Source organism: Haplochromis burtoni, unplaced genomic scaffold, assembly GCF_018398535.1.
Source record: "Haplochromis burtoni strain Fernald_Lab_line unplaced genomic scaffold, NCSU_Asbu1 Contig_134, whole genome shotgun sequence".
NCBI classification, from domain to species: Eukaryota; Metazoa; Chordata; class Actinopteri; order Cichliformes; family Cichlidae; genus Haplochromis; species Haplochromis burtoni.
The window spans coordinates 162,563-176,070 of NW_024582495.1; positions in this window are offsets into that span (position 1 = coordinate 162,563).

The following is a 13,508-nucleotide window of genomic DNA, read 5'->3' on the forward strand; positions in this document are numbered from 1 at the left end:
CTTTGTTGGAAATTTAAAGGAGAAAAAAGTATAACAAAGCCGGCTACAGGAAGCTGCTGGAGATTTTCAGAAATTCACAGAAAATGAAATTAATCTATCAGCACAGCACTGATTCTGTGGTGATTACAGTTTGAGTCTGGCACTAATAAATCCACACGTTCCACTCTTTGCACTTTCACAGGGGCTAACTATATTCATGCAGAATCAGAGGAGATGCACTGCAGATGGTCACATGACAAATGGCTTTATTGCCCCGTTATGGAGATTTGAATCATAATTGAGTGTCTCTACAGTGATGTGTGCACTTGGTATGACTCACAGTGAGTCTCTTGCTAGAGGACAGATGAGCTCTGTTGCTTCTGCTTCAATCTACTGCTACATATTTAGATTTCACCTCAAATCTTTTCTAACCAGCCTCAGTAATACATCTCTTTGAATACGTGTGCAACAATTTAATCTAATCTAAAGAAGTGTTTAAAAAAAAAATAAACACTCAAATTGAATCTCCTGAAATGTACCCACTTTATATTTTTCACTCTGCTTTATTGGTTATCTGAAGTTGTGCAAAGAGCAATGTGAGCATGCACGTTTGCACACTGAGGCATGTGCACCACGCATCACTGCTTTTGTGTGTGTTGAGCGCTTTTCAAAGGGCACGCTTTTGTGCAGGCACAGATGATGCAGCTGGCAGAAACATGACTATTGCTGGAAGCACGTCCACGTTGGCACACATACAGAAAGCCCTGGCTCCTGGGTCACACTTTATATAGGCTGCATAAAGGCTGCTTGCCCGTCTGCTGTCTGGCCCATCAATAACGGCTGTGATGCACAGACTGTAAAGTGCAGAGATTTTTAAGTCTGGAACCTGAACGATTACTTAAACAGTCACTTAGCTAATTTCATAGCAAATAAAGATTTTCCTAAAAACCTGTTACTGATATATTCAAGTAAAAATGTCCAAAATTCCAACATACAACTTATTAAATGTGAGAATTATCTGATTTTTAAGCCCTAAAACATACTTCATTCATTTAACCTTGTCAATGTGCATGTGAATGTCGTCTTTCTTAGCAAAATGTTAAGAAGACAACTACTCTAGTGGGAACTACTAGTAGTAAGTCTTGCTTTTATATGCTAGTTTTCTTAAGAAAGTCCTTCTTACATAGAATTGGAAATAAGTGCCCCAAATAAAATGCATTAAAATTATTAAAAAAGAATCAAAGCTATGCAGACAGGCAAATAAGAAGGAAAAGCTAGACAGATCAAATAAAAAATGAATACAGTAATTTAATAACAGATTTAAGTCACATTAAAGAAGTTGCCAGTATGATCTCAATGTGCACTCTGTCCCAGAGTTTTGGGGACTTTAATGGGAGACGTCTGGTCAGTTTTGTTTGCTAGCCAAGGCTTTGGACCGTCCAGCAGCATCACCCATCACAGTCAAGTCAGGGTCTTGATTTAATGCAGAGAAAAGCTTTTTAATGGTTTAAAAGTGAACAAAATTCTAGAATCAATATTGACTTTAACAGGCAACCATAATACATTTTACATTGTTATATTTTTTAATGCAAGTTAAAATCTGGGCGTCATCCACCGACATTTGTGCAAAAAGGCAAACATTTGACATACTTTTGAAAGACCTCGCTGAGGTGAAACATGTATGTATTGGAAGCTTTAGTGGACCTTTGAGGAATGCCACATTTAATTAAATTAAACAAGGCATTTTTTTAGTACCTTTGAGTTTGTGTTTGTGTGTCTGTAGACACATTTCATCAGCATGATAGCATCACTACTGCGCAAGAGCAAATCCCCAAATTTTATTTTGCACACGATTATTTCATGAATTTGGAAACATCTGGCAATTAATGAACTTTATTAACTAAAATGTTGTCATTATAAGTGTAGATTACGTTTGTGAACTTTAAAAAATATTCAGTTAAGATTTTAAAAAATGTGAATTCAACTAAACAAATCAAGCAGAGATGGTGGGGGGAGAGTTTGGGCTCGATTTGATTCACTAGATTTCCAACACAAAACAAAATCTTGCTTTTTGTTGGAAAACACAGTGTAGCAATATAAATCCTTTTGAAAGGTTCTCCAGCTGTAGCCACGAGTACTCCTGTAATAATATGGTAATTCACCTGTATTCTCCTACATGTGATACGTCTTTGGGTTTGGATTGTTGATCACAGTAATCAAGAGCTTCCGGTTTCTGAGGCTATAAGAAATCGTTTTACACTAACAATTACGTGATCTGCGTGAACAATATTAAATGAAATGTATTTATTTGGCATCTTTGAAAATAAGTGGAGTTAACTACAGTGCAGCATTATGGAAAAGGCAATATTGGAAATAAGAAAACAAATTAAGATCAGTATAGAAATATAATAAATCATATATTCCATAAAATATACCTGTATTTACATACGTAAAGCTACAGTTAAGTTGCTTTCTTTTCAATACTCAAGTCAGAACCCAACAATCTAACTCTTAAAAGAAATTAAATTATTGTGCAATTCTTACAGAATCAATCATATTTCCCATGTAAAGATAGCTCCATTTATTCTGTAATTGCCTGATAAATTAACCAGCACAGACACCTGTCAAAACAGCAGACAATCTCTGTGAATCCACCTCCCAACAGGCTCATTTTGATGGGCTAAGTTGGTAATGACAACTCTCCAAGTCTGTCCCCTCAGGCTGAAGGATGAGAGCACCGCAGAGTTCTCTTTCCCCATCCGTCCCTATTAGGATAATGCATCAAATAGACATTTTAATTTGAAGTTCATTTTCTCCTCAAGGCTCTGTAAATGTCTGCAAGCACGCGTTCAGGAAGAGATAACCTTTCAGTGGGTGATCTTTTTGTTTTTCTGTCTTAATGTTCACTTATCATTTACTACGTTCTGGTATTGTGCAAGAGTGTAAATTTGTAAATTCCAAGGGGTCTTTTGAAATTAGGTGGCTTCCAGAAACGAGAAAATAAATCTTGATGTTCCGTGAATAAAGCTCCTCCTCCGTCTTGACTGAAAACAAAACTCCAGATGACTCATTGATTTCCACAAACAACCCAGATTGCCGGCAGTCGTACACACCACTGTGACTCTGAGGAAACCTCATCACTCAGCACTTATATTGTTGTGCACCCAGCGACCTCCTTTTTCAACCTAGCTAGTGTGACAATAACATGCGTGAAATGAGCGCCGAGGCCTGCCAGCGGTGCCTGAGCCCTCGCAGGGCCTGACACCTGCCAGCGCTCAGCTGTTCCTGCCATGCTTGACCGCATGTGGCTAATAAACAGACCTGTCCTTATCACTGGAACTCCATTAACGGGGGTCGCAGTCACCTGAATCCCTTGCCGGGGCGACATCAAATTACAAGGCAAATGTAATGGGTTTTGCTATATAGCCACACACTGAGATAGTGAATTACACCAAAGGCCTGATGTTATTGCATGTCCCCAGGATGCTGGCTCTGTGTTTTATGATGACTACAGTGAAAACCAGGTCAGTGCTCAAATTGTCATCATCTTCGCCTCCATTGCTCCAGTTCTATCTATCATGTCCATTCAAAGAGGGCACAAAGGCATGCAGCAGGTCATCTGCTTCACATGTCAGCCAGTGTTCAGTGCTTTGCTGTTTCAATCTGCAGCCACATACAGACATTAAACCACTCGCTTTATTTGTTATCTGTATCAGCTGAACTGGTCAAGCCGATTGGCCTGCTGTGAGATCCACAGGACCTCTGGTTGCTCTGGGACATCAAAAAGAGCGATTTAAAAACAAGTAATATTGAGCAATAGCAGTGCACTGATGTCATGATAAAATAATTGGAACGATAAAAGGATTAAAATTTTAAAAATTAAAACTTGAGTTGGTGACATCATCATCATGTTTGTTTGTTTTGTTTTTCATAACATATTGTTAGGCTGTAGCCAAGTAGCCAAACTAGGAGGCTGGGAAAAGTGCAGAAACCTGCAGTTTCCACCACTGGCTCCAAAAGAGAGTTCGCCCTATATACTTCTATGATAACATGTCCAAATAAACTCTATTAAAAAGCAGGTTTATAACCTCCAACAAAAGCCAGGTCTGGTCTCAGTAACAGGTTCACCACTTTGCAACAACTCTACAGGGGATTGCTTGACAGGTGGCTACCAACACCTACGGCTAGCAAACTAGCTGTTTGCTTGGCTTCACCACCATTATTTCAAGTCATGGAACTTAAAAAGGTCCCAAGACTTTTCTGTGTTGAGTATTTTAATTTTATTATATGAGAAGCAGTATGGCTTGTTGTGTGAAAGTTAAACGTAAACTTAAAACTAATTAGGAGATTTCTGTGTCTGTGCGATGCACTCATGTGGACGGAGCTCATAACTCACCACTTCATACTCTGATCCAAATGTTTTAGGCTCCAAAGATCCAACATGGCAGCTAACGTTGAGGCTGCAAGATCAATAAGGGCCTCACAAACCAATGAGTGACATCAGGATGGTTGCAGCGTTAATTTAATTTATGTTTGCTGTCCACAAAATAAAGCCACCTGCTTTAGTTTAAAAAGTCATTTTCCGATGGTAACCCTGATGAGAAGTAGTTTAAGGCCATATTTATCTATTACATCTCCTTTTTTGTAGCATTGTTGCTGTTTCTACACATGAAAGTCAAAGCTTTCAGAATGCAAATGTGATTATCCAAGGGTAAAATACAGAAGGGGGTTGTGGCTTAATAGGTTTTTGCACAATTCTTTCAATGGTGGACATAAAAACACTAAACTAAGGACTAGCTTAACTATTAACCCTAAGCCTAAATGCTGACTGGTGCAAATTTAACAAAGGCATGAATTAGGGGAGTATATGGACGCTTGTTAGCATGTTAGTTAGCAGGTTTAGTTTTAGTGGCTTTTTAACAGAACTGTCTAGTTTGTAATAACAGGCTAACAAATATGGCATGTTGTAATAATTGAATTGACTGAAACAGGACCTTAACAAACAAATGAATACTTTATCTGTTGCTCCTTGTAACATTTTCTGCAGACAGTAGTTATTAAATGCAGCCTCTCTGTGGTCCATGGGAAAAAGAGCCCCTAACAGAAGGAGTCAAAGACAAGGGGTTTGTTTTTGATTATTGAACACTATATCTTTTCTCTGGCCATACATCTTCCTCTGCCAGGCCTCCCAGGGGCTTAAGGCAGTCCAACATCACAGGCCAGCACTTGAGAAGGAGGCACAGACAATGGTACCTGCAGGTCCCTATCCAAGCTCAGGAGATACCACTGGGGCCTCATTGACAAATTGTCCTTGTCTGGCCGCATGAGAGAGTGGGGATTGCAGTAATTGCATATTTCCCTCTAATTGCATTTGTCACATGTGGGGTCTGCTGTTATGGAGCCCGGTCTAAGACCTTTCTCAGTGATGTGTTAAACCAAACAGCTGAACTCTCACCTGCACCACGAGAAGGGGACGCGCAGGAAGAGGCCTGCAAAGAGAGCAATAAATTATGCAGTGGCACAAAACATCAGCAGAGCAGCAGTGAAAGTCGGGCACAGACGGAGATTCGCTGCAGGTCCATTAAAGTCTCAGACTTGGTCAGGGAGGACTTGACTCAGTGATGCTGTTTAAAGACAGTCAAGGGCTTGTCCCTGCATGATTACATCAAATGAAGTGCATATTACTTTTATAGACCAAAGAAAGTCATCAGAGGATTGAGCATTAAAAATTTTTTGTACTTTCATTGCAATAGAAGCACCGTATTATCGGCTTCTGCAAAGATAATTTAACTTTTATGAAAATGCTGAGGTTTTATATAAAAGGATACAAAATGTTGTAAGGAAAAGGTCAATTTAATGATCAATTGAGTTACCATTTGTTATTCAGTCTTGCTTTCAATTAAATGTTAGAAAACACTGACACATGGCCATTGCTCAATTGTCTTTTCAGCCAAAAACTCAAAGATTTCCAGTTGTTAGCTGTAAAAATGGAGAGAACAGCAGGTTTTTGGTTGGGATTTTTTGCCAAATATTTAGCAAAAGCTACAATAATCATTTTTCATCATTTATTTCAGCTTCGATTTCAGCCCCGAGTCCCGTGTTTCTGCCCCGTTTCCCTGCTTCAGCAAAGTTTCATGTCGTGGTGGTGACAATAATAACAAGCAGCTCTCATCTTGGCTTCTGCTGCCTTGTGATATGCGGCCAGGCTGCTGCATTATACAGAGGGGTTGTACAACTACATTTTAATCCACTCGTGTTTCTGGCCTGATAAAAGGATTCTCTCCATCTCTTTCTGTTTAATTCACACCATCATCAATCAAATGTGTCCCTGCTCGCCCCCCCTCCCTCCCCTCCTCCAGGGTTTTGGGGATCTGCAGCAGATAGGTTGGGGGTCCCCCGAGGGGGTTAGGGACAAGACGGACCGGTCACAGATGCCACAGAAATTAAAATGCAAGAGTCTGTGCAAGGTGTTACATTTCTCAGACATGCTCATTTGCAGTAATATCTGAGCGACATAAGGAGGCTTATCTGTGATTTTACATACGACGCTCATAAGATTATGTGAATATGATAAATAAATTGCTCCTTGGCTGTGCTATCTCCACAGTGTGACTACAAGTGTGGAAGATTCCTTAGACTGTTTTTGTCTCCTACCATTGTCTGCACATGACAGTCGCCACAGGCTACTTAGTAATGAATATGTGCCTGTAGCATGTGTGCTGCGTGGAGCCTATGAATAGAGTAAATATGCACATCTCTGCACAACAGGTCAGCGTCTGATCACAAATAGAAGAGAATATGATCAACCGCAGAATGGGATTCTGAAACTACAAAGGAATTATGTATAAACAACTGCTCAGTGTGTGACTAAAGTGTCACTTGATGATGTCTGATATCCCAGCAAACCCTTTTTGTCTAAATAAGGCTACAATTCTGTGTTCCTCATCATCTTTCATAAACATCCATAAAGCTCTGATGATAGCTCTCTTTATGTGACACATGAATGTACACTCCTCTGACAGGTAATATAAAAATAGAGTTGTTTTGAAAAGCCTATGTTGAGCTATTTCACGACACGCATATAAAAGAAAAGCATTGCCAGCAGATTTGTACGTGTAACATGGTTAGCACTGAGTTGTGATGTTATTTCATGCTACAGGAGACCAGCTTCATCTTCTTAAAGCTTCAAGATGAAAAAAGTCAAGATTCTTACAAAGCCATATATGGTTTTTCATCAGTTTGTGCACAAATACGTCAACCCTGCATTCACAAAAACATTTAAAGGAGACCTGTTCACTTTCAGCTCCACATGTCATGGTGCCAGTTTTTTGTAATGTCTTTGTTGTGTTTTGTGGTCCACGTTTTATTTGTTGGTTTTGTTGCGTTTCTTTTTCCCTCTGTGTTTCTCTCACATCGTGTTTATCGTTATTCTTCAAGTCTCGCTATTAATTATTTGTGTTTTGGTTTTATTTATCTGCTTTAGGTTCAGGGTTCATTTTCTCGTGGGTTTTTTATTTGTTTGTTACTTCTTGCTTTTGGTCCTTTCCCATCTTTGTCATTGTCTGCCCTGCCCTCATTGTTTTCACCTGCGCCTGATTGCTTCCACGTGTGTCTCATTTCATTTACCTGTGTCTCAACAAAAATGGACAATAGAAGACTGGAAAATTTTGCCATGCCTGATGATCTGGATCTTTGTAGGGTCAGAATTCAGTGTAACCAACATGAAAGCATATTTGCATCCTGCCTTGTGTCAACAGTTCAGGCTGCTGGCGGTGTAATAGTATGGCACAAATCCTTTGTTGGACCTGAACATCATTTAAATGCCACAGCCTAAAATGCTGTTGTTGTCCATTTCCATCCCGTGGTGACCACTACGAGGATAACATGCCTTTTTACAAAGCTCAAATTATCTCAATGTGGTTTCTTGAACAAGACAGTGAGGTCACCAGATCTCAATCCAGTAGAGCACCTTTGGGATGTGGTATGATGGAAGATTTACATCATGGATGTGCAGCCAAAAATCTGCAGCAACTATTTGATGCTATCTTGTCAATATGAACCAAAATCTCTGAAGAATGTTTCCAGATGTCTCTTTTCTGTTGCCTTTGTTAGTTTGTCTATTTGAGCTCCACTTGCCTTCCTCCAGCTCCTCACTTTTGTGGTTTTGTTTTCCTTTTTGATTTTTGTGCATATTTGTAGTTTGTTGCAACAGTAAACATTGTCTGCCTTTGTGTCCTGTCTTTGAACCCTCTAACCAACACCTATTGACCCTGTATTGTTATTCTTGGATCCTATTAGAGTAGCTTTGCATGAATGACAGTATAAAATAACCTTTTTAAAAAAATCTTGTAACATGCGTTGGTGCAGCCACTTTTACTGAGGTTTACTCCATCTGAAACAAGCTGTTTTAGCACCCTTCCTCCTCCACCTTCTGAGCCAGCTTTCTTCCGATTGGTTGTCCCCTGCACATTACTTTCACTTAGCTTACATTGCTATTTGCTACTTTGGCCATGTTTAATATGGGCATTCACCTCTTTAGCAGTGATTATATATTATAGATTTCTTCACAGAGAGCAAACATCAGATTCTCTTTCACAGTGACCCAACTTTAATGTTGAGGATCATCACTAGGGTTAAGGGCTTGGACTCCAGCTATATTTAGGAGACTAATCAACAGTTGAAGAGGCCAGTTTTCAAGCCTGAAGGCACTGTCCTTTAAGACTTTCACGGGGTTGTGCAGCATGAATTCATCCCCCAGAGTCAGAGGGGTAACAAAGAGTTCTACTTCACTGTCCTGAGGCATCTGAGGAAGGACGCTCAGAGGAAACGACCTGAGCTTTGTGGAGGACATCCAGCTCACATTGCAAAGACACAAGTACAATAGAAAACCAAAGTGTTACAACTCTGACAAAGCAGTCTGCTTTAAAGAGGATATCAGTCAAATTTAAGTCAAGCGGATTGTTCGCTGTTTATATTTATAGGTGAAGTTCTGATAAAGCTCACCATCGATGGAAATACGTGTGAATCAAATACCAAACATTGCATTAAAAGCAGCATAAACTGTTTATGTTTATGCTGAGATTCATTGCCCTCTACCATCATATGGTGGTGCATTCAGACTGAAAGCAAACCAAAGGACAGAGGAAGGACAGTTTAAGATCATCATAAACTGCAAAATTTTATATAATATTCTGATAAAGGATTTTATAAATCTGGAAAGTTCTAACATTACAACAATCCGTACCTAACTAGGTGTCTTAATTAAAGTTCCATGAAACAAATGATATCAAATAATTGTCTTTTCATTGCATTAAAGACAAAGTTACACTACTGATCAATAGAAACAAACTAGGTTCTCATAACCCAGCATTCTGTTAGCTGTATGGCAGCAGCAGCACCATCTGTGCCACACAGGAGGTGTTCAGACAGAGTATTGAAACTTTTGGTTACTCATATTTTAAAGCACTCAATATACAAACAATTTAGATATATGCTTGACATATATATGTATATACACACACAGTGTGAGTAAAAAGTGGGCCATTGATCTCCCTTGTGCTGATTCCTGGACTGTGTGTAAAAACCACACACAGAGAACTGTGGATGTGCCTCAAAAACCCAGTAAGACGGAATATAATTTGTACCCAGTCTGACTCACTCTGGCTCTGTTGCAGGGTCAGGACCTCTGTAAAGACATTTCTTCTTCCCTTCATAAATTCCCTGACAGTTTCTTGTGCTTTCACTTCCTGTTTGTTAAGCCTTGAGTGTTTTGCACAGGACCACAGTTGCTCTGTGTTTCAGATCGCGTAAAGGCCCACGACAGACTTTAATGCTCTCAACATTTTATCTGTTTTGAAAGGACAAAGGATGCAAACATGCACGGTGTAGTTATGTAGTTTAACAGGCTGCTTTTCCACTCTGTAGCCTTGTAATACGACAGCAGGTGGCAGGTGTAGGAGGAGGAGAAAGTAAACGTGTTCCCCTGCTTCAGTCTTTCTGAACAGTTGAATTTGACTAAAGGATTAAGTGTCCAACATTAATCGTGGGCTAATCTTGTAGATTCAGGCAAGTGGTTTCTGAAAGTCAGTGCAGCTATAATTTAATCAGATAATGTCATCACAGTTTATAGAGCAAAATGGAAGGTTTACAGACAGTTTGCTTTCAGTTGATCACCTCCACACACACACACCGGGCTTTGTTTTTATGCTGAAATAAATCTTTTTCAATACAAAAGAAGAGCCAAATGTTGCATTTGAAAGAGACTAAGTAAGTGCCTGATGGGCTATAAACTGTATACAGGATGTTTACGTGTTAAAGTCTGAGCTTATATAAATGCTGTGTTATTAGTTAAATGTCAGCAACGCATACTTTACTTCCACTCTGCGTGTTTGCCTAAACATAAAAATGTCCCATTTGTACTATGAGTTGGTTTAATAATCTTCATCATTTTATTATCTTAGTGAAATATGCCACATAAAAAATTGCTTTTGCTCTCACTGTAACTACAGCCCTACTTCATAGTCGTAGTTAGTAGTTTGTGGGACAAAAGTATAAATATTTCATAGCAAGTAAATAATTTAACACCTGTGTATTCCTCTGTGATTCGCTACCAGCTCTGATCCAGTCTCTTCAAGACATCTTTTGTGGATGGAGAGCCCCTTAGCCTAAATGACACTTGGCCAAATAGCACTTAAGTACATACTCAATATTTTAACAGGGCCATGCAAGGAAGCTGTGGAGTGGTTGAGCAGTTTAAAGCAGAACAGGTGGATTGTTCTTGGTGTGGAGGCTCAAGCATGAAGCTCTTATTAGTGTCTGAAGAGCTTTCTGCTCAGATCTAGATCAGTTCACTCACAAGTGCTGTGAAACAAGTAGACAATTATTGTTATATCATTAGAATCTGTATGAAGAAGTATGCAGGTTTATGTATTTTAAAGAATGATGCAAATCCATGAATAGAGTAACAACAAAATAGCACTGACCCAGTATTTAATGTAAGAACCTTTTTAATTTGAAGTGCAATGAATGGCTTAAATACATTTGGGACTATCAGTAGTTTTCCTGAATTTATTTATGCTATGCTGTTTTCAAAGAGCACCAAATACTTTTATTTTGTCAAGAAAATGATGGTGACCTCCTTTGCCATCTCTGGTGTGGTGCACTGGGTTATTGCAATAGTGAAACAGATCTTTTCCTCTCACCTCATCTCAAACGTTAAGGATTTCTTGACATAACATTTGAATGCATTCAGTCAGTTATTATACCATGATCTTTTCTAAAGTCTAATCAAGTAATTTTTGTCATCTAAACTGCAGCAAGTGAAAGTAAAAAGTGAACGAAAAAGAGCAAATTAAGTCCAAGTAGTAAAATAAACTAAATAAAAGCCTCCAAACTGCACAAAGATACTCTACCACGATAATCCCTAACATTCTAATATAGACTTTATCACTGTTTAAGCAAAGTTATCTTGTGGTAGCTAATAATGCTGCATTCAGTGCATCAAGGCACTGATGTCAAACAACACCTTTTGTATGTCTTTGCAATGCTGGGAGCATCTGACAGGATGGCAAGATTTGACACCCCCAGTATGATGTTCATCAATGTGTATTGTTAATTTGCTTTTCTTTAATGCTGTGGTACTTATTGCACATGAATACCTCGTTAAATAGGCCACAATTGGCTGTGGGCCAGTGACACCCGTTGGTAACATTTTGTCTGGCCCAAAAGTGCGACAAGGACAAATGAAGCATCAGCAGTTCATGTCATATTTTAAATAAGGCCGGACAAAACTAGACTAAGGAGACATTTCTCTTCAGTTTCCATTTTCCATTTTAGCATACTAGCAGACTGAGCCTTCCTAACATTGAAAATGACAGTTACCAACAAAATCCATTGTTCTTTGAACAGAACACTAAAAGCACTAACTTAATGTGTTTGAGTGCATTTTTCTTCTGTGGCCTTCAATCATACGCTAGCTGCCAAAATTGCCATTCATTGTAAGTTTGAAAAACACACGCTGCTATAAGTTAAACCTTCATGAATGTTAAAATGTTCAGTTTGTTGTTGTTTTTTGTGTTTGTGTTGATTCGGCTTGAAGAAACTGTATCAGTAGAAACACTCTTCAGCTGAAAAGGTCTATGGTGCAAAGAAAGAAGCTATTACTCAGACAATACTTGTAGGATTTGTTGACACTATGAAAATATTTCTAGATATATCCCAGCAAACAGGTTGGCAGATTGTTTTTTTATTATTATAGTAAAGCTCCCGTCAGCTTTATTTTTTCTGCTCCAGTTCTAGTAATCAAATTTACCAAACGGTAACCTGAGCTCCGCCAGAATCAGCATTGAAATGGTCATTGAAAAAGCTCTGATTAATGCTCTGTTGATGAGAAAATTAACTTATATACACTTCATTATAAACCCGGCAGACCTCGAGGACCCAGACTTTTATGAAGCTGGGACCAGATGTCATCCAGCCACAGCCCCAATTAATCTTTGGGCCTTGTAACACGCCCCAAGAAACAAAAAAAAAAAAATACCCTGATTGGGTGTGGAGGGCAGAGACAGTGAGTAGAAAGCGAGGGTGAGAGATGCTATCCGGAGAGCAGCCGGCCCTGGCGAGTCTGCAGAGGGTGAGATAAGAGGTGGGCGGCTGCGGCAGAGCCTGGGTCTCAGAGTGGAGGCTGAGGTTATTCATTGCTCTGCCGTGAAAGCTTGAGAAGATTACCCAGAGCCTGGTTGGCAGTGATACAAGGGGGGACAGGCAGAGGGGGCCCCCCTCTCACCCCTTTGTTCCCCATCCATCTGCTTGAATCTCACAATGGCTCATCAGGACCAAGTAGGGTGGAGGGGTGGAGCAGCGGAGGCTTGCAGAATGGGAGGAAGTGAGCGGGTGGGGTGGGGCTGAAAGAAGGAGGGGGCAACCTGCAAGACATTGGGAGGTAATACGAGGCGGCGTGAGGGAGAGTGCGGGTGAAAGGAGGGAGAGATAGCGCAGGACGAGGAATGAATCCTGGTGCTTGTTGAGATTGAATGAATGGTGCTGCAGCTGACAAGCTCTGACAGACTACATAGGGAAGGGCCGGGGAGGCGGGTGTTCATATTGTTATTTCCTGGGAGGTAATGGGCTGGCAGCTCCTCTTCACTCTGAATAATCAGTACTTTGGTTGGACTCAGACACCACTTCAAACCATGATAAATACACCTCTCAAAACCCTCGTCACCAAGAGGATAGCATTTGTCTCTAAATGCCTTGACCACCGTATTTATCTTGTTGAGGAATGATCAGATGATGAAGGGGGCTTTCTTCCATTACGCAGGTAATTATAGGTGTTTTTACAGAAGAAAAACATCAGCTCCACCTTTCTTTTACAGCAGGGGGCTTTACAGTTCATTGCACTGATGGTGGTGAGGAATGGTTTTAAGGCTGAAATAGATCCAGTTTAGGCTTTATTGTGGTCTGCAACTGCCAAGGAAATGTTTATGCACAAATACATGAACATGCGCTCAGCTGTTTGGTACTTTAAAATA